The sequence below is a fragment of the Ictidomys tridecemlineatus genome, chromosome 3 (genome assembly GCF_052094955.1).
Source record: "Ictidomys tridecemlineatus isolate mIctTri1 chromosome 3, mIctTri1.hap1, whole genome shotgun sequence".
Taxonomy (NCBI): domain Eukaryota; kingdom Metazoa; phylum Chordata; class Mammalia; order Rodentia; family Sciuridae; genus Ictidomys; species Ictidomys tridecemlineatus.
In genome coordinates this window covers 70,768,624-70,792,304 of record NC_135479.1, presented here as the reverse complement: position 1 = coordinate 70,792,304, position 23,681 = coordinate 70,768,624, and the positions used below count along the sequence as shown (strand labels likewise).

Genomic DNA, 23,681 nt, shown 5'->3' with positions numbered 1-23,681 from the left:
TTGTTATTTATGTCATAAATAAATAAAGCCTGTTTTTTGAGTAAAAGCTTTGCCACATTTTTTACATTTGTAGGGCTTCTCTCCAGTGAGTTCTGCTGTGGTGAATAAGGTCTCTTTTTTGACCAAAAGCTTTGCCACATTCTTTACATTTGTAGAGCTTCTCTCCACTGTGACTTCTCCTGTGGCAAATAAGATTTGATTTTTCACCAAAAGCTTTGCCACATTCTGTACATTTCTAGGGCTTCTCTCCAGTGTGAGTTTTTCTGTGGCAAATAAGGTTTGATTTTTGACCAAAAGCTTTGGCACATTCTTTACATTTGTAGGGCTTCTCTCCAGTGTGAATTCTTCTGTGGCAAATAAGTTGTGATTTGTAACCAAAAGCTTTTCCACATTCTGTACATTTGTAAGGCTTCTCTCCAGTGTGAGTTCTGATGTGGCAAATAAGGTGTGATTTTTCACCAAAATCTTTGCCACATTCTGTACATTTCTAGGGCTTCTCTCCAGTGTGAGTTTTTCTGTGGCGGATAAGGTTTGATTTTTCACCAAAAGCTTTGGCACATTCTTTACATTTGTAGGGCTTCTCTCCAGTGTGAATTCTGATGTGGCAAATAAGTTGCGATTTGTAACCAAAAGCTTTTCCACATTCTGTACATTTGTAAGGCTTCTCTCCAGTGTGAGTTCTGATGTGGCAAATAAGGTGTGATTTTTCACCAAAAGCTTTGCCACATTCTGTACATTTCTAGGGCTTCTCTCCAGTGTGAGTTTTTCTGTGGTGGATAAGGTTTGATTTTTCACCAAAAGCTTTGGCACATTCTTTACATTTGTAGGGCTTCTCTCCAGTGTGAATTCTTCTGTGGCAAATAAGTTGTGATTTGTAACCAAAAGCTTTTCCACATTCTGTACATTTGTAAGGCTTCTCTCCAGTGTGAGTTCTGATGTGGCTAATAAGGTGTGATTTTTCACCAAAAGCTTTGCCACATTCTGTACATTTGTAGTGCTTCTCTCCAGTGTGAGTTCTGATGTGGCAAATAAGATTTGATTTTTGACCAAAAGCTTTGCCACATTCTGTACATTTGTAGGGCTTCTCTCCAGTGTGAGTTCTGCTGTGGCAAATAAGTTCTGATTTCTTACGAAAAGCTTTGCCACATTCTGTACATTTGTAGGGCTTCTCTCCAGTGTGAGTTCTGCTGTGGCAAATAAGGATTGATTTTCTACCAAAAGCTTTGGCACACTCTTTGCATTTGTAGGGCTTCTCTCCAGTGTGAGTTCTGATGTGGCAAATAAGATTTGATTTTTCACCAAAAGCTTTGCCACATTCTGTACATTTGTAAGGCTTCTCTCCAGTGTGAGTTCTGATGTGGCAAGTAAGCTGTGATTTGTAACCAAAAGCTTTGCTACATTGTGTACATTTGTAGGGCTTCTCTCCAGTGTGAGTTCTCCTGTGGCTAATAAGGTGTGATTTTTGACCAAAAGCTTTGGCACATTCTTTACATTTGTAGGGCTTCTCTCCAGTGTGAGTTCTCCTGTGGTGAATAAGGTTTGACTTTTGACGGAAAGCATTTCCACATTCTTTACATTTGTAAGGCTTCTCTCCATTGTGGCTCCCTCTGTGGTAAATAAGACCATTTTTTTCACTAAAAGCTTTGCAACATTCTTTATATTTGTAGGGCTTCTCTTCAGTATAAATTTTCTGGTGGTGAACAAGGCCTGAATTTTTATATGATTTCAGGTGTTCACTCTCACTTGTAGTTTTCAATATTTTCTTTTGTGGTAAATAGTTAAGATCACAAATTTTATATTTTGCACTTATCACTTCATGAAATATATGTTTTAGGCCCTTTTCTGGTGAATATTCTTGGGTCTGATTAGGAGTCATGACTGAAATAAACAAAAATAAAAACAATACCTATTAGACTGGGATAAATATATTTTGCATACATAACATGAAATTAAGGTAAAATAAGTACATCAGGACTGTAGCAGATTAGTAAATCCAAAGTCACAAAAAATCCAAAAAATGTTAGTTCAATAAAAATGTACAGAAAAAATTACCTTGAGAATATTATCCAAATTTGTGTACACACCAAATAATCCAAGAGGAGAACATCATTAAGATGAGTAATATAATTAAGTGTAGAAAAGAATCATTAACATCCTTTTGTCCTTCATAAGATAGTATTGCGTACTTAGGAAATATCTACGATCTACCTTCACTGTCAGTACAATACGAGAAATGTAAAACATATACAAACATTTATGGCTTTTTCAAAGAGTGTCCAAAATATGGTTTTTGTCTTCTGTGACATAGAGACATAAAAATAACTAGTAGATTTTGAGTGATAATACCATAAATATTCAACAAGGGTAAAGAGGCAATTGACTCTTAAAAAGAAATATGAACTAAAAATTTACTAAGAAATATACACATATAAGTCTATAAAATTTTTCATAAAAACATTTTAAAAGACTATAAAAACCTTGCATAGCCTATGTCCATAATATTTGGATGAATTCAACATATGACAATCAAAAATAATAAATTGATTTTTATATTTTTACATTCGTGTGAAATGAGAATTTCATTTATTGACAAATACAAATTTGTTTATTTATAAATATATCATTGTATTATATACTACATATACAAGGTAAAATGACTAAATAGAATGAATTAACAAAATCATTATTTCATATAATTATCAAATTTTTTTTTACAAGGTATTGCATTCCTTCTACTAGTATTTATGAAGAACATAATACACTCACTATGTGGTAAAATAAAACTCTTGACCCTATTATGCTCAATAAAATAAAAATATGAAAACTTTGAATATAATATCAACCCTACACAAAACACAGTACCCGGTGAGAAAAATTTTTCTCACTAAATTTCTGACTTCAACATGTGAATCAAAAGCTCCTACAACTTAATATCTAAATACCTGCCACTTTCACTTAATTAAAAGTCCTGAATATAATTCTTATAACACTTTAAGAAAAAAAATATTTTATAACTAAATAACAATAGTATATAAGTACATATTTTAAACATTTGACATTAATGGGCACACACATTGAGTCCCTAGCTTTAATACTGAGAAAAATGTTGGCACTAAACACAAAAGCAGAGATATATCTTCAATTTTCTGATTTAATTGTTCATGGATACATATTTAGTACTGGCAATTCTGGATCTTTAGGTCATCCAACTTTTAATGTTTCATGTGTAATGCTTGAGATTACCCCAAAAATTATATATCACAAACTACAACACAAGTCTTTTTAAAATTGTTTGAGCCATGCTGTTTCTAAATTTCTGTGACTTCTGTCAAACATGAAGTACTTTTGCATGGCCTACCAATTAGCAAATATTACAAGGATGCAACACTGTTCTTGCCTATTTTTATTTATTTAAAATTTTTTATACTTTTTTTCTGGAAAATGGGCTATATAATCTACTGATGGCTTCTTTAATGAACAAATAGAAAATAGTACAGCAAATATAAACAAAGAGAAGCATGGCTAAATCCAAGTGACAAAAAAAAAAAACTAAAACATTAAGAACTTATCATTAGGATACTGACAGTTATGAATTATTCAAAGAACACTAAAGAACTATTTTTAAAAAGTTTAGAGAGTGAAATTGAAAAATATTAACATCAATGAGCACAATGTTTATGTGAATAATTCTTTAAGAAAAAATGAGAGGGGCATTCCTAGTGTGCCAATTAGAAATTCTACAAATAAGGGAGAGGCTTATCAAGCAGTACCAAGTTTAAGACAAGTCTAAGCAACTTGTAAAAGACTGTAAAAATTTAAAATCTATAGGATGTATAAAGAGAAGTGAGAAATATGTATATATATATATATATATATATATATGAAAATGTATATATATGAAATATGTACATATGTGTGTGTGTGTATATATATATATATATATATATATATATATATATATAAATATGTTTCCCACTTCCCTTTATACATCCTATAGATGTATAAAGAGAACACACTGTGTCACTGTGTTTTGTGTAGGGTTGGTATTATAGTCAAAGACACTCTCTCTCTCTCTCTCTCTCTCTCTCTATATATATATATATATATATATATATATATATATATATATATATATATATATATATATATATAGTGTGTGTGTGTGAAAATTGCAAGCATGCCACAATAAAAAAAATCCAGAAATTAAATCACTAATTAAAATTTAAAAACTAAAAAAAGTAAAAAAAAATACAAAGTAGAAGTATAATGATTTGTTCACTTCAAAATATTTATGATTTCTAGTACATTATTGCAAAACACAAAACAAAAGAAAAAATTTACTAACAGAATTGAATCTAAAAAGAAAATGTCAAGTCAGTTCCAGCAGAGAGCATGGAAAGAAACCAAGCATGATCATCTCCAAGAGGCTCTATTTGTTTAAAGATGGATAATGTTCCTGCCTTTACATCTCATCCTTTTGCACCATTTTTAATCAAGGAGATATAGTTTTAAATCATGAAGTGTCTCATAATTCTTTTGGACAAGCTTTTGTTAAGTGAGCAAACTGTATCCTAATACTTGCCTTTTAAAACAGAAACAAAGATCTAGCCTCTCTTATATTAATATGCAATAAATATTGTTTTATTTACAATTAATGTGCTCAATATACAACATAAAGTTAATACTCAAAATTGGTCATCTTCATTGAATAGACATTTTATTCTCAAACAGCCCTTAACAATAAAATTATGTAATATATGAGGTTCCACCTGACCAGCATGACAAGATCCTATGCCTTTGATCATGTGGGGAAAAGCATAGACTGCTACACTTATGCCACATGTCCTGTTTGGACTCTATCTTCATGCTTGAAAAATAGCAATTATAAATGTACATCAGGGACTTCACAAGGTGATTTCTAAGTTTCATTTAACCCTGGAAGATAAGTGTTCATCCAAACAAGAGAATAATCATTCTCCTCAAAAGAGGAGAAACATTAAAAGACGACCACATTATACTTGAATTCTAGTTACTTGGGAAGATATAAAACCATTAACAGCCTCAGCTCAACAGGTGTTGGTTAAATGGGGTTAGAATGTACTCTAGATAACTTTGTTACTGCTTTGATTGCTAAACTCACACAAAACTCTGTAAATGCTTTGGTCTTAATAACAATTTTGCTCTGTTTTTGGACACCAGCTCTGGAAAATTCAGTACTTTGAGATCCTGGACTTCTACAATTCATTACAATATCTTGACTCACTTTCATAAAATTGTGATATACCTGCAAAAATGTCTCATGGTATTTATTGTTGTATCAGCAGAATGTGTCGTACCATCCACCATAGTATTCAATAGGTCACCATCCTGTGCAACTTATTCATAAAAGATCTATTCCTCTTGATAAAACCTGTGATGATTCAGTGAAGCTTCTCTCTAATGCAGAATTTAACACTTTGACCTTCTCTTTGGTGGGTTTACCTAGACTAGCTCTATTGGCTTATAAAACTACCATGAAACTCACCAATGCTATCAAAAACAGTATCATTCATGCCTCCATGAATGTAAATATGCTTAATGAAGAACAAAAACAACATTGTCAAGTAATACTTGACAATCATGCTGAAATTGATTGTCTGTTATTGTTCCATCAAAAAATATATCAGAAGTTTAATACCATGTGTTTCTTCAATTTAAGTTATAATAGTAATTTTATTTAAAAAGACTTAGATTACATTAAAGATATCATTAACAAGGTTCAACAAGATGATGGATTTGGACTTGTTGGATTGGTTAACTTCATGTTTACTCAATTTCATCTGGGTCAAAAATATTCATAGGTGGATGTTTATTGATGTTGGAACTTCCTGTTTTCTATGCCTGCCCTATTTTTTGCCCCCAACAGCATTAAGGAGATAATTTATTCAAAAGTCCTTAAAAAAAGGGGAGGTATTAGGTATTCTGGCCTTGGAATAGACAGGAAAGTGTGGGGGTGATTGTAATTGGAACCCTGAGTCCCACAATTGTAATGCCCAGCAGTTTCTCCCTGAAGCTATTAAGACAACTCTATCTAGTTTCTGTGGTAATTTCATTAGAGAGAAGGGGCTGTATATTTGTATTAACTGTACTTAATCTGGGTTAGCTAGCACTTGGGATTAAAGAAACACTGCATTAGAATGTAGTCATGGTATCAGAAGGTATGTAATTTGGGGGTATTATATGTGCAGCTGTTAAGAGGGGTAGCCAGTTTTTTTTTTTTTTTCCTTTTCACTCTGTGTGTGTCTCTCTGTTCTGTTTGCTTCTTTGAAGGTTTCCTTACAAGAAGATTTGAAACAGATCATGCTGGCCCTCACAACAAAAGGTAAGTTTTGATGGTTATTCTGAATAAACTGGGACACCACTAAAGGAAAAAAAAACAGAGAACAACAAGGAATTTGAAAATGTGATAAATATAGGGCAGTATATGTTCAATGATTACAATCAAAATACATAAAACTAAGCTTCTGAAAATTCTGCTGGATAACTACTCTTTCAACATTTTTTTAGTTAGGTTTTCTCCTTGACATTTGAATGACTCAACTCTGTCCCCTGCTATGTGTAGTCTACATTAGTTTACATCACTATATTATACTAGGTACTACTTATTTATATATATATATATATATATATATATATATATATATATATATATATATACAGAGAGAGAGAGAGAGAGAGAGAGAGAGAGAGAGAGAGAGAGAGAGTAAAATATCTTTACTAAAAATGCCCTTTTTCTTTGAAACACAAATCTGAAACTCATTTTTATAGAGAAGATCTCAGAAGATACTCTGCAACAGAAGTAAATTAAATAATAATCAGTAATTAATAATTTTAAAGGGAAATTAAACTTACCCAGGAAGGCAAAGTTTCTATAGTTCTCTAGCATCACATCTCTATATAAATTTTTCTGAACAGGCTGAAGGCATTCCCACTCCTCTTCAGTAAAATCAATGGCTACATCCATAAATGTTAACAGTTCCTAAAATAAAAATAGGTAAATAAATAACACATTGACCACAGGAATATTTACACAGTATGTAATTACAGTTGAAAATAGAGTTAGTAGACTATCATGTAGGTAGTGTTTTGGAACACAATGATACTATTATCTACTTCTGCATAAAAACTGAATTAAATTCAAAAAAGTATACATACTCCACATTTATGAAACACAATATAAAACTCAGTCATTATCACAAAAACATATATTTTGTATTTTTTATATCTTGATCTAAATTATACATATTTTTTAGATGAGAAAATCATGGTAATTAAGAAAGGGAATCGTCAAATTTTAATTGTACAACCACTAATCAGAGATTTACTAATGCATAGAATCATAGAATCTCTGATAGAGCTGGCTATTCTGAATGTATCGTGAGATCTCTAGTAATTCTAATATCAATGGTATAAGAGAAATTTTGAAATTTAACAAGGTAGACAGACCATTTAATGAAAATATTTAAGTTTATTTAATATTCAAACATTTAAGATTAAGTTCAAACATTTTATTGTATTTATATATATTATTAATATAAAAAATAGCAACAACAATACTGTTTGAACTTTCCTTTTTATAATTTTAACATACAAAATTATATATATATACACACACAAACACACAATCTTTGATTGGTGTTTATATTGTATGATATTTATAATAAAATATACATACAGCTCTTAAAACAAATATAATTTTTTTATTGTATTGGTTATTTCTAGTTCTACCTGACAATAAAATCGATTTTTATGGTATTATGCAAGCATGGGATATATCTTATCCTAATTAAAATCCTGTTCTTGTTGGTGGCTACAATTGTAGGATTCACTTACATATGAATTTATATTTTATATTTGTATCCTTTTATATTTTTTATATTTCTTTTATATTTCTGTCTTTTATATTTTTATCTTTTATATTTCTATCCTTCTCCTATTTATTTATTTATTTTTTTGTTTGTTTACCATTGAACAATCTACTGATCTTCATTTCTTACCCTTCCCCACTTCAGGAGCTTTAGATTTCACATATCAGCAATAACTTTCAACTTTTGGTCTTAAAGAAATGGTTTGTTTTACTTAGCATAAAATCTCCAGATTCACCCATTTCCTGGCAAATGTCATAAAGTCATTCTTCTTCATGGCCAATTCATAGTTTATTGTGTACATAAGCAACAGTTTTTTATCCTGTCATTATTGAGTGGACCCATTCATCATTGAATGGTTAGGTTTATAGCTTAGCCATTGTGAATTGTGCTGCTATAAATATTAATGTGGCTGTGTCAATGTAGTATGCTGATTTTATGTCCTTTGGGCATATACAGTTCAATCAAAAAACTGGGTAAAATTGTGGTTCCATTTCTTTAACAATATCCATATAGATTTTTATGTTTCAATTAGACCTCCTTACAGCTGGAAAAATTGGAATTCATCTATACCTGACGTGAAAATAAAACATACAAAGAAATTAGTAAGCAATAAAATGACTAGAATTTATTATCAAGTCATCCATCCCAATAAAAAGTAAAAGTAGGGCTGGGGATGTGGCTCAAGCGGTAGCGCGCTTGCCTGGCATGCGTGCTGCCCGGGTTCAATTCTCAGCACCACATACAAACAAAGATGTTGTATCCACCGAAAACTAAAAACTAAATATTAAAATAATTCTCTCTCTCTCTCTCTCTCTCTCTCTCTCTCTCTCTCTCTCTCTTTCTCTTTAAAAAAAATAAAAGTAAAGAAAGTCTTAACAAAAGAGCAAAATTAGAAGCTATTAAAGATAAACATAACACAGAGTTACCAGTATAAATGTTGGTACTTTTAAAAGGCAAATGAGTCCAGTCTAGTGGTGGACAAGTGTAGTTCCAATGACTGAGGAGGATAAGAAAAAAAGATCATAAATTCTAAGACAATATTATATTATATATAATATTGTCTTATATATATTGTATTGAGCAACTTAGTGAGGCACTTAGCAACTCAGCAATACTCTGTCTCTAAATAAAATATAAAAAAAGACTGAGGATGTGACTTTATTGTTAAGCACCCCTGGGTTCAATCTTCAGTACAAATTTTTTAAAAATCAGATACAATTAAAAAACTACTAGCAAATTTGAAAATTCAACAACTAAAATTATATCAATTATACAGTATATAACTGCAAATATAGGCATATATAATGATTTCTCATTTTGTGGAAATACACTCTGGAAAATTCATCCTAAGAATCTTCTGCAATTTTCCAGTTCTCTGAGTGCAATGACAGAATCTAGATGGTATAGACTAGTACATGGCTAAGATATTTGCTAGATCCATGGTTGTACATAAGTCTACTGCTGACCAAAATACCATGATGTCACATGATTGATGCTATGAAGTAAAATCAATCAGGGTAAACCTCATAATATAATAAATGGTGAAACTACAGAAAACACCAACAACAAAACCCTTAAAACATGCTAGGATATTGGGCAAAGAGTGTAATAATAAAATGCTATTTTATCCCTTCACTCATAAATCATAACAACATATTTTGACACATTAAATGCTGAATATATGTTATTAATAAATAATACTGAAATATATAAGAAAATACAAAGCTCAAAAATTTACATACAAAAGATAGGGTTCATATGGTGATGCACACCTGAAATATCTACTATTCTGAAGTCTAAGGCATGAAGTTAAAAATATAAGGCCAACTGAAGAAATTGAGCAAACCTCATCTGGAAATAAAATTTAAAACACAGCTGAGAATATGCTCAGCATTAAGACACGTTGGTTCAATCCCTAATATCACAAAAGAAAAAAATAGATTCTTTGTTTTCAAAATTATACAATATAATAGACTTAAACTTATGAATTACAAAATATCAATACAAAAAATATATTCATCAAATGATTACATTAAAAGCTGCAAAACTGACAAGGTAAAAAAAAAACCCTGATTTCCTCACAAATAATCAAATACTTATAAGAAGAAGAAATACAACAGAATGCAAAAAAAAAAAATATATATATATATATATATATAAACAAGAAATTCTTGAAGTGTCACTTAAGTGTTCAATAATCAGGAAAACTCAAAATCTCTATAAATTAGGTAACATTGAATAAAATCCAATCATAGATGAATTAAATAAATAGTATTGATGAATATGTGGAATAAATGCAATAAAAAATTAAAATAATAATTTAAGCTTTTATTATCCATGTGTAGAAACTGTTTTGTAATCATATGTACATGATACATCCACACAGGAAACAGAGACTAAAATTTCAGCAACTGTACATGAGAATACAGCCACATTCTTCCAGTTCTTCCAGAGTTGAAACAAAGGGGCATGGCTAAAGAGGAAGAAATAATTATTACATTTTGTAAAATGTAAATTCCAGGAGCTAGAATTTTTGTTGACAAAACTATTATGAAAATGATTATTTTTCCCAAGGTACCCTTTAGTAATAACTTGTCATAATTTTACCATTCTTTACATTTTGTTAAAGAAGAAATCAAAGCAAAAACTTCTAAAATTTTCCTGTAAAGATGAATGTATATACGATGAGACAAGTACTCTCTCATATATAAGAGCAAATGTACTAGTGATCATTACCTGACACTAATGCATGCTATAATATTACAACAGGGTAGTAATTTTAAGGTAAAAAAATCAATACAGAAGACTACATAGGGCAGTTCATATGTATGCAAATATATTTTATTGTTAATTATTATAATATATAAACCAAAACATATCAATAAAATATTTAATGTGAATGAATGCTACAATCCAACCTCAAGGTAGATGTTAGAATAAGAGGCATAGATTACAAAAGCGACTTGTATGCAGAATGTGTGTGACAGTGGAATTATACACAAGCATCCACCAAAGAGCAGATATAAAGAGAGATAATTTTTAAAAATAAAATAAAAATGAATAAAAGCAGAATATAAGCCTTTCTCCATTTATGGATACACACCAAATAAATATATACTCCTGTTCTGAGTCCTTCTAAAAACTGTAAAGGAATTAGAAGCACACAAATTGGAAAACTGAAAAAAAATATATCGACAAAGAAATAAATAGAATGCACTTGAAGATTTTTCTGATTTGAGCAATATGCAAAATTACTGAAAAAAATGCCCAAATCCAGTGTTAATATAAATAAAGGACGATTCATTTGGGTTTGAAATATATTATTTAACTCTAAATTGCCTGTAGTTTAAATGCTAATTTATCTGTACACACAGAGGAAGCAATAAGATATACATGAGTATTTACTCGGGGCGGGGGGGGGGGGGGGGGGAATAAGTGGTTTTCTATGGCCATGCAAGATCGCAAGATCCATGGGGTTTACTCCATTAGACCAGAGTGGAAGAGGTGTTAAATCTTAACGTAACCCCTTAATCCCTTAGAGGGATTTGCCAACATTTTCTAAAAATGCAAATAGCTATTGCTGACAGTTGAACTTTTATCTAGACAGTACCAAAAAATTAACAGGGAAATACAAACCACCACTGAAAGCAAAAGTGGCAGTTTTGCACTTCCTGAGCTCTCTCACCAAGCTCACTTTACTAACAACACCAGACCTTACCAATTATTTCTGTAAGTAATTTGTCCTGATATTAACTTTTTCCATTCAATGGACTACATCTGAAACCTCAAAGCATTGAAAGCACTGGTAACTGTACAGGTGCAAATCTCCCTAGATCAAAAAGGAGTGTTTTCACATTGGTGTTCAAACATTGTAATGGGCTAAAATCTCGAATATTAGTTAAGAAAAATGGTTAAAATCAGAGATCCCTCGTTATTTATTTATTTATACATAAATTTCTTACCAGTGAGCCTAAAGCACCCTGGAATCTAAAAAGCTTGCATCAGAATTTTAGTGCACCATCCAACTATAAGATCTTCTGCATGAGCACAGCTGTTAGAATGGCTACTCTCAAAAAGTGGAATAGCAAGTAGTACTCCAATTATATGAATATGGAAGAAAGAAACACTGTGCTAGACTACAAAATTAGTGAAGACATTTAAAAAGATGGAAGTTGAGAGTTCTCTGTTATTTCTTTGAGAAACTAAGCTCTCTACATTTATACTGCTCTTGAACAAGAAAAGCCCCAAGTACTGGTCTGGACTTATGAGAGGCATTAGATGTGCCAGCTGTGGGATCCTCATATTACATAGTTCTGAAACACAGTTTGAGGAAAATACCAGAGTAGGGAATGAGAATGCTTTCATATACATTCCACAAAAGGAAATCTAAGCATAAAGACACTGTGACAGGTTTTCTGCCTTTGGAGACACAAAGGAAGAATAGAAATACATGATTTTTCCAAGATTAAGTAATTCTTCTTTACTTTTCAATCATGTAAAATGCTCATAAACAACAAAAAAAAATTTTGCTTTTGATTTTTTTCTATGGTACTGGGTATTTGAAACAGCAGTATGTTAATTCTGGGCTACATACCCAGCCATGTTTTAAAATTTCAATACAGGTTTTTCTAATTGTCTAATAAGTCTACCTAAGTTCCTGATGTTTACCTTGAAATGGCAATCTTACTGACTTAGCCACTTGAGTCTCTGGAATTAATATGCATGTATCATTTCACCTAGAGAGAAAAAAATGCTTTAAAGTCTCATCCAGTTTTTAGTATAACAATTGAAAATACCATGTTCATTTGAAATGTAATATGGGTAAAGTAACTGATAATACTGCAAAAATGTAACTGATAATGCTGGGAAAGGGGGAAGTTGTCATTGAATAGGAAGCTAAAATTTTATATATAAATACAACTCATAATACTGGGGCATAAATTTAAAATCACACTCAGCAACTGTTTGAAGATAAAAAAATTAAAAAGTACAAGGTATGTAGCTAAGTGGTACAGTACCTCTGGCTCAATCCACAATACCACAATCTCCAAAATGAAGGAGAATGAATTCAGGATGAAAGAAAAATTGAGATACCTATAGAGTATCTCACCCAACTCCTAGAGGAAAAAATACATGGAGTTGTGATTGGGATGATCTCCTCACTCTAGAGTCCATAACTCAATCTGAGAAGATTCAGAAATATTGCCACAAATGTTCTCACATAGAATTTAAGGTAAGGGCTAAAGATATTCTATAGGATACTATAGGACTTCCAGTGTCTACTGTTAATATATGGTCCAGTTGACTGGCCAGTGGAAATTCATGGCTGACCTTTCTCAGAAGAAGACACAGGACTGCAGAAACCAAAGATTACACCAGGGATTCTAGCCAACCATTGCCAGTTCCCACCATAGTCAGTGCAGCCAGTTTCAACCAGACTCACCATCCAGTCTCAGGATTTCACTGTAAACTCATCATTTACTCTATTTTTAGGAACCACGTGTCCTCTCTATAAATCACAAAGTATCTATACAGGAAAAAAATCAGGTTCACTGAACATAGGTGATGAAGCCTAGAAGTGGATACCCACTCTGGCAGACTTGACACGAGATGGTCAAAACTTGCTTCTCTTTACTGAATATGTATACATTGAACAATGCTTATATAAGGGGTCCTGATTGGACACAACTTATGTCTTCATATGCTCAATCTGAACCTAGTGAGTTTTTTGAGAGTCAGGAGATAACCTCAAATCCAGAAATAAATGATGTCACAATTGTAGGGTCTTGCCTGTACATTTATTTATTTTCTTATTTTTCATTTGAGGCACTAGGAATTGAAATCCAGATCCTCAGACTGCAGCAAATTTAAGGTAAGGTATCCTTGAAGAAGTAAAATGCAGCCAACCCAGAAAAGCATTTGCATTTAAATTTGCATATGCGGCCTTTTGAATTTGTAAATTATAAATGTAAATATATTATTTTTTGATGGAAATAATACAGTGACAATCTTGTAAAATTTCAGTTATATTCTCTTGTATGAAAACATATTGAACATTAAAATTATAGGAGGTGGAAAGATAATTATTTTTTTAGGATTAATATAAAAACAGTAAAAAGTTTATTTTAGAGTATAACCCATAATTTCCACTATGTAAAAATTACCATTATGTATTTAAAATATTACTAATAAATTATATGTATTTTTGGAACAGCACCCTCAAAACTATGTCAAGACTCCAGAAAATCACATTTCACAGGACTATATTTGAGGGTTATGCTTGTCCTGAGTTCAGGAAGATGAAGGACATGATCACTTCTTTTTATGCTACAGGTGAAAGATACATTTATTTATTTTTTTTACCAACATTTCTCCTGAGATTAAAAAACCAAAAACAAAAACAAAGCTAGAGAGAAACTGCCCTGAGTGAGGGCACAGAGATTTAACCAGAAAGTGTATGGTGTGTGTGTATAATATATACATACATATATGTTTGTCCCCTGATCCAAATATTTGAGTCTATTATTTAAGTTTATTAATGGTATATTCCTTATTTTATGGCATGGCCTTAGACCCAATGTCCTTTCTATAACATTTTCTTTTTCATCCTAAGATGAAAGCCTCTTAAGAAAGTGGGCTTGAAATGAAGATGAATTGTGTTGCTATCATGATCTCATACACCTGTAATCCCAGGTAGGGGATTTGAAATTTTGCTTCTTTAAGAATACTACTAAAGCACAAGAAATAGAAACAAGAGTCACTAGATGGGATGAATTCAAACTGAAAAGATTCTTTTCAGCAAAAGAAACAATCAGTGAGGCGAAAAGTGATACCAAAGAATAGGAGTAAATTTTTACCACATGCACATCAAATAGAAACCTAATTTCCAGAATATATAAAGAACTTAAAAAACTTAATACCAAAAAAACAAATTTCCAAATCATTAAATGAAATGGGCTACGGAACTGAATAGACACACTTCTTAGAATATAAACAATCAATAAATAAAAACATGATCAACATCTCTAGCAATTAAAGAATTGCAAATCAAAACTACTTCAAAATTTAATCTTACTCCAATCAGAATGGCAGTTATTAAAAATACAATCAACAATATATGTTGGTGAGGATGTGAGGAAAAAGGACCACCATTACACTGTTGGTAGGACTCTAAATTGGTGACACCAATCTGGAAAAAAATAAGGAGATTCCTTAGAAAACTTGGAAAGAAACCAAAATTTACCCAGCTATCTCACTCCTCAGTTTAGACCAACAAGACCTAAAAACAGAATAATACAGAGGCATATGCACATCAATGTTCATAGCAAAACAATTCACAATAGGTAAACTATAGAACCAATCTAAATGCTCTTCAATACATGAATGGATAAAGAAAATATGGTCTATTTACACAGTGGTATATTACTAAGCATTAAAAGAGAATAAAATTATGGAATTTGAAAGTAAATGGATGGAGTTGGATAATGTCATGTTAAGGCAAGTAAACCAATCCTTCTAAACCAAAGACCTAACATTTTCTCTTATAAGTGGATGGTGATCCATAACGAGGGAAGTGGGAGGTAGCATTGAAGAAATGAAGAAACTTTGAATAAGACAAAGGGGAGGGAGGTGATGGGAGATGGTATAGAGGTAGGTAAGATGGTGAAATGAGATGAAAATCTTGTTGTACACAAAGTAGAGTTACATGGGTTTTGTAACTATACTTTCTGTACAACAAGAGAAATAAAATTTTGTGCTCCATTTGTGTACTATGAAGTGAAATGTATTCTGCTCTATTAGAAAGTTAGAACAAATTAATAAATTAATTTATTTTTAAAAATTCAGGAAAGAGACTTGTCTTTCCCTAGATCTATATATATGCATATATGAGTATATATATATATATGACATGATCATATTTAATGTATATAATTTATGAACTTTTTTTAATATTTCTATCATTTTTTTAAAGAAATGACAACAGAAGCATTACAATTCTTATTTCATTTATAGAACACAATTTTTCATATCTCTGGGTGTATTTAAAGTATGGAGATACAAATTTGTGTCTTTATACATGTAATTTTGATTATGGTCTCTATCACCTTCTACCATTCTTGCTAATCCCCTGCCTCCTTTCTTTTCCACCCACCCCTCTACTTTATTGAAAATCCATCTATTTCTCTCATGCTCCCCCTCTATACCCCATTATGAGTCAGCCTCCTTATATTTGGCATTTTTTTTTTGAATTGGCTAACATCACTTAGCATTATCTTCTCCAATGCTATCCATTTACCTGCAAATGCCAGATATGATTATATACCTAGAAGAATCAAAAAGCTCTACCAGAAAACTTCTAGGTCTAGTAAATAAATTTAGCAAAGTAGCAGGATATAAAATCAACATCCATAAATCAAAGTCATTTCTGTATATCAGTGAAAAATCTTCTGAGAAAGAAATGAAGAAAACTACCCCATTTACAATAACTTCAAAAAAAAAAGATACTTGGGAATCAACTTAATGAAAAAGGTGAAGGGTCTATACAAGGAAAGCTACAGAAAACTAAAGAAAAAAATTTTAAAAAGTCTTTAAAAATGGAAATATCTACTTTGCTCATAAATAGGCACAATTAATATTATCAAAATGAGAATGCTACCAAAGCACTATACAGATTTACTGCAATTCTGATCAAAATCCTATTGGCATTCCAATAGAAATAGAAAAAGCAACAATGAAATTTATCTGGAAAATAAGAGACCAAGATTAGCTAAAGTAAACCTTAGCAGAAAGAGTGAAGCAGGTGGCATCACTATACCAGACCTTTAACCAAACTACAGAGCAATGGTAACAAAAACAGCATTGCATTTGAAAAAAAAAAAAAAACAGACTGCACATGAATGGTACAGAATAGAGGTCACAGAGACTAACCCACAAAACTATATTTATTATATATTAGACAAAGGTGTCAAAACATGCACTGGAGAAAAGATAGCCTCTTCAACAAACCACTATCTCTCACCATGCACAAAACTCAATTCCAAGTGTATCAAGAACCTAGGAATTAAACCACACACTCTCTGTCTAATGGAATAAAATACAGGCTCTAATCTTTGTCATGTGGGATTAGGACCCAATTTCTATAATAAGACACTGATAGCACAAGAATTGAAACAAATAATCAATAAATGTGATAGAATCAAACTAAAATTTATCCTCGGCAAAAGAAACAATATGTGAAGTGAAGACAGAGCCTACATTTTAGGAGGAATATTTTACCCCTCACATGTCAGATAGAGCACTAATCTCTAGGGTACATAAAGAACTCAAAAAACTAAGCAAATAATAATAATATTGATGATGATGATTATGATGATGATGATAATAATAATAATAATAATAATAATAATAATAACCCAAACAAGAAATGGGCCAAGGATCTGAACAGAGTTCTTAGAAGAAAATAGAAAATTAATCAACATTTTTTTATATATCTGATTGGTTATGGTCCTCCCTTTTCAGGACCAAGAAAAGTTCTGGTTAAGTTTCTAAGGAGGGGCAACACGAGCAAGAATTATTCTCAACTCTCCTTTATAAATTATGAAATACAATTATCTATGTCATTTTCTAAACATAGCTGGACATAGAAAATATAGGTTTGGAGCAGAGAACATTTTTATTAGAAACACAGTGTAAAAGAAAGAGAAAATCATAATTATTTGTACCACATTGAACCATAAGAGAAACGGAACCTGGAATTCAGAAAAGAAAGATTCAAACTTTTATTCTTGGGAATGGGGATGACATGGATGCTTAAAGTGAAAAGGTTATTACAAGCTTTTGAAAGAAAATTTATGTGAGTGAAAGATAATGGTTAACCCAATAGAATCTGCACAGTGTATTCCAACGACTTTGTCAGCTGTGCACTACAGAACATACAGGTATTCATAGCCTCCATAAAGAGCATCATTCATCTGTGCCCTCTAAAACTATTCCCATAGTACAGATGAAAAAAACATGGGTATCTGGATACTAAATGGCAATTTAGCAGCCCACAGAAAACTACCCAGAGACAGAACTTATGAAATTTCTTCAAAGACCATCAAAGTATTGTTAGCTCCTGACACAGGGATATCAGTCTGGGGAAATATTATTTTCTCTCCATTTTTAAGAGAGTGCATTGATAATACATTTCAGGTACAACATAAATACTTTTTTTTCTTTCATGTTAAGAAACTCTTCTGAAACAGAGCTCACAAGACAGATTTCATAGAAGGGTAAATGCCTGGAGATTACAAAATGAAAAAAAAAAAAAAAACAAAACACATCAGTGGCCCTGACTGACTCAGTAAGGAAATAATTCTAAAAGCCTTATTAGAAACTGAAAATCAAAAAAGTAACTATTTCTAAAAATAAATATGTTCATTAGTTGCTCTCTCCATGTCATTAAGTAAACAACAAATTATGTATGAATGTTTCCAGGATTGGCCAAATTTTATTCCATATGATTTTATATTAAATCCCAGAATCCAGATAATAGAATTTATGATTCACTGCCAAAAATATTACAGAAAAAAAATTTTTAAGGAGTGGATGTTTAGTAAATATGTCATTTAATAATTTTATTACCATATGATTCTAAAGAAGTTTATTCATTTTCCTGCAGCCGTAGTGTAGACAAATTTCTTATTTGTTTTTCATGTACTAATTAACAAAGATAAGCCCTAGAATTTACTTTGAAAAACCTACCCTTACAATCATAAAAGAAACCTATAATAAATGATGAGTAAAGAAAAAAGTCAATTTTAAAAAATAATTTAAACTTTTTTCTTTTTTTGAAATCAATCTCTAACTGCATTTTTGGATCCTTTTCTCATCTTTCAAGCCAAAAATATATAAAAGACAGAAGTTTGAACTTCAAATTTATACATGAGATATGTTTATTAACTATAAAAATTCAAAATCTTTAGAAATTTAAGAAATACAAAATAAGAACCCATCATGGAAAAAATTAAGTAATATTGATTAACATTTAAAACAAATTAATAATCATTATCTCAAAAGGAGTTTAAATTAGTTTCTATTTGTGGAAACTATTTTGCTATTGAATATACATGATACTCCCCATCACAGAGACTTACTGAAATTACAGCATATGTGATCATAATAACATGTAAGTATGCAATAGTACTCATTAAACACTTGAAGCCCAAGGGCATGGCTCAATATAATATACATCTCAGAAGAGATAAATAATAATAGAAAAATAGTCACTGGGGCCAGTCATATTTCACAATATATGCAGTTTAAAAAAGAGGATAAAACACTATATATAAATTTTACATAGGTGCCTTATGCAAGTGGTATTTCATATGTGTACAAAATATGTAGAACTTATGAGAAAATAAAAGTCAAAAAAAGCACATAAAAGACTGAATTATATATCCCATGTAAATAATAAAACTCATCATTACAAAGGTGATAATATTCCCCCAAATTAACCGACAATATATCTCACCAAAACTGCTATGTGCAAATATGAATATATCACAGTGAAGTGTACATTTATGTGTATTCTATAAAGCAATAATTTAAAAAAACTATAAATGAATATATGATAGAAGAAAGTAGGAGAGTAGGGAAAGGGGAACACTGGATACTGAAGGGGAGCAAATTATATTTCATGTTTTATGGTTATGTCAAAATAAACCTGACTATTAAATACAACAACAATGCAATAATAAAAAAATCAACAAGCTGTACTTTAAATGAAGAAACCAAAGCATAAATTTTTAAAATTCATCTACAAAGTTATATGTAACTTTAGCCAAAAACCTTTTCAATTATAAGAGCAAAAAGAGAACTTATCATGGCCTAATATTCATATATATTGTGAAAATATAATATTACAATAATAAAGAAACACAATATAAATAAGATCCCCATATGAATACATATGTATGTAAAAACAGTATGCTTTATTGCAATAGCAAATTCTAGGTAAATCAAACCATAATAAAAATAATGTCAGGAACGTAGCTAGGACCTTTCTAAAAATAAATTTAAACCTTTTAGGGCTATTTACTTGTGAAGTGTCCTTGCTTCCCCAATGCTGAAGTATAATACCAGAGAAGTGCACCAAGGCAAGTTTAGAGTGGAAAGTAGAAGCTCTCTTAAAGGACAGTAGAAAAGACTTCTCCCCAGAAGAAAAAGGGGAACAAAGAGGTAGAATCCAGGGTTTTTTAGCTTTTTTATAGCTAAGCTCTTCCTCCTTCAGCTATCCTGCATTCCTGTCACATTGCTGTCCTTTGTTCTGTTATCTTGCAGTGTTGGAATGTAGGTGGGAAGACCCAAAGAGTGGAGGACAGGTGGGCTGAAGGAGTAATCTGGGCAGGAAGGGCTTTTAGATTAGCATCTCCATGTTTGCTGTGAGCTGCTTCATTAAAATATCCTTGGGATGGGCTCTGGGCCTTGGGGACATTTTCAATTCCGCTTATCCTGGACTCCATCCTAAATATGGAGTTCATTCTTGATTTTACTGGATATTAGACCCAATTTACCTAACTACACTAATTACCTATCTATAAATCTGGCTCCACTACCAAGGATATGGCTAAGTACGATAGTATCCCTGAGTTCATCTAACTTTAACAAAATAATAATAATAAAAAAGTAAAAATAAAACAATGTTAAAATTAAAATTAGCTAGCTAAAAAGGAAATTAGGTACCCCAAAATGACAGCTCCTTTCCTGCAGAAAAATGAACCTTGGAGAATTGATTTTGATAATTATTCCACCTGTCAATCTCCAGCATCTGGTAAGACACTGGGATGCAGGAATACACCTGCCACATAGTATTTTATGCAGATTCTGAGGATGCCCTTTGAGCATAAGGAAGGCAGCAAAGAGTCTCTGCCACTGACATGTTCCCCACCTGGTTGGCCAGTAGGGCTGAGGAAATAGTGGCCCAGTGGAGGAGTTAAGCCTGCAGACTCCAGAGACTGCCCAGAGTCCCAATCTGCTAGCTCCTGTTTTCAACACAGCCAGTCTTGTGGTTGCAATAGTCGTCCTCTGGCAGCCTCCCTTGCTAGGCCAATGCACACTCACCATTTCCTGTGAAAGACCCCAGCCCAACAACGTCAGGCCTAGTTGCAAAACCACCGAGGCATGTCACAAACCTACACAGGCACCAGAGGTGTTATTCAAATAATTAGTTAGGTGTAACCGGTTGAAAAAGGACAGAGAACCAGGTCCTGAGGCATGCCTGAATAAGCAGAAACAAGAGGACCAGAGTGCAAATATGTAGCTTTTATGTGGTTCTTTTTCAGTAGCATACAGTGAAAAACAACTTTGCCCTTTAGGTAATCTATATGCTGGGTTTAAAATTAATAAGAAACCTATTGTTTACCACTCATGAAAACTGCCCCTTTACCCTATAAAAATTTCTGTATCCCCAAGCCCCGTGTGCCAGCTCACCAAAGCTCTGGCTGAGGTTCTGCTGGGCACCCGCAGGCACCTGTGTCCCAATAAACAAACCTCTTGCATTTTTGCAGCCAGTGTTTCGTGTGATTCTCCTTGGACAGGGAAATGGGGGTCTTTCACCTGGTTCTCAGGAGTAGGGCTACTTGGGATCCCCAGTTCCTGCACAGCAGAACAACATGTGACTCTGAAGTATGAGACTACAGATGGCAAAAATGGAGGACTCAGAAGATAAAAAGTGAAAGCCCACCCTCTTCCTCCCTGATGACACACAATTGGACAGTTCCTACAAAATGCTCTTGATTGGAAGGGGCTTCAGATCATGAACATTGAATCTGAGAGAAGTGAGCCCTTTTTTTGAGTGACAGGGAATATTATCCAATCCAGGCATGAATAAGGGCTAGAATCTCAGGTCGTTGAGTGTTTTTTTTTTTTTTTTTAATCTGAGAAATATACCCCAGAGTCTCAGGCTGCTGTTATTTTAAGGCAAGGTTGTTTTCCCATAAATGCCATAAGTGGGAACTAACCCAACCAACAGAACATTTTCATTTAAACTTACATATAAAGTCATTTCAGCTTATGGATTATATATGCTTGTATATTATTCAGGAACTAATATAAAATAATGACAATAATTATCAAATTTTATTTATTTTTTGATCTCTGTTCTTTTTAGGTGACAGATTGAACTTTGAACTGGGAAGAAAACCCCTAAAATTAAAATGCCCAATAAAAACAACACATTACAGGCTGGGATTGTGGCTCAGCAGTAGAGTGTTCAACTCCCATGTGCAAAACCTGGGTTTAATTCTCAGTCCACATAAAAATAAATAAGTGAAATAAAGGTATTGTGTCCAGCTACAGATAAAAAAAATACATAAAAAAAAACATAAATTACAAGATGAATAACCAGCCTCTACCAGAGAGCAAAGACTGTCCACAGAAGGGGGCATGACTCTTGTCCTTGGAAAGACACACAGAGCATTCTTAGACTCATACCCAGCCTGCTAAGTTGTTTATCTACAAATAACAGGAGAGATCTGTTGTGCCTGGTGTCCCTGACTCAGTTAGGCTAGGTGGGGATCCATAGCAACCCCCTAGCAGCCACCAATCAGCATGAGACAGGGAAAATTCCTGGGATTCCAAATCACACTTCCAGTAGTTTATGGTGGTTGATAATATTTTGGGAAACCATATAGTTCAGCATATACTCCCCTCATGGCCTAAGTCAATCTGTTCAAATGAATCCCCATCTTTTACTAACCAATCATGCTTACCCAACTTGTTTCCACCAGTGAATGTGCTAATCATGTTTTAGAGTTGTTTATGATTTTACCAAGGTGTGTGATGATTTGCTAAGAGATGCTGTGATGTATGTGGAATTCCTGCCTTCCCCAAAGAGTTATAAAACTGCTGCAAAGTCCGGGCTAAGGGCCTCTAAGCCACCAGTTTCTGTGTGTGTGGAGGAATGAGCTAGCTTGAAATAAACACCTCTTTGGTGCTTACATTGGTTTCTAGTGGTTTTTTGGGGGTCCCGCATTTGAGCATAACAGTCTCTCTTGAAACCCATGGAAAAAGAATTCAGCACTCCAGTTCTCTAGGACTGTAGTTTTGTAGCACAAAAAGTTACAAAAGGGGGATGACTTGAGAACTTACACAAAAAACAGGATTTTCACAAGCATAATACAAAGACATGTAGTAGGTTAATGGTCTAAATGGGTTAGCACTTAGGGAGTAAATTTAGATCACAACATCAGAATATATGTTGCACCACTAAAGTTTCAGAGTGAGATGTTATTTGGTAAGGGAAAGCCAGACATGGGTGAGTTCAAGGCACTGACAGGCTTTTCAAGCAAGTTTACAAATCACAGTAATTTATAATGAAGCAGAAATTAACTTTTCATGCGTTTGTGATGAAATGGATCCCAATCTTAAGATAAAGGAAATTAGGCTGGATTTTTCACTTGCTATAGCCATAGCTTTTAAAGTATATGTTTCATACTTTAACAAGTGTGAGCATTAAATTGTTAATATTAATTACTACTAATTTTTAAAAGACTGAATAAAATAGGAAATTAGATATTTGTTATTAAATCCATAAAAATTTTGATTAATATATTCATAAACATATATATTCATAAAATATAAACATGGAAAATTTTGACAATGATAAAAAGACATTTAATATAAGGGATTCAATATTATAAGTCCCTCATGTTCAGTGGGTCACCCTTCAATGATTTTTTTTTCATTTTTTTAGGTCATTTTGAATTACACTTCTGCAAATGTTTGTTAAGT

At 32.3% G+C, this 23,681-nt stretch overlaps 1 pseudogene; it reads right to left on the bottom strand.

Moving 5' to 3' along the window:
- Positions 1–233: 233 nt before the first annotated feature.
- LOC144375670 (uncharacterized) overlaps positions 234–23,681 on the bottom strand; it is a 48,779-nt pseudogene continuing 25,331 nt past the window's right edge.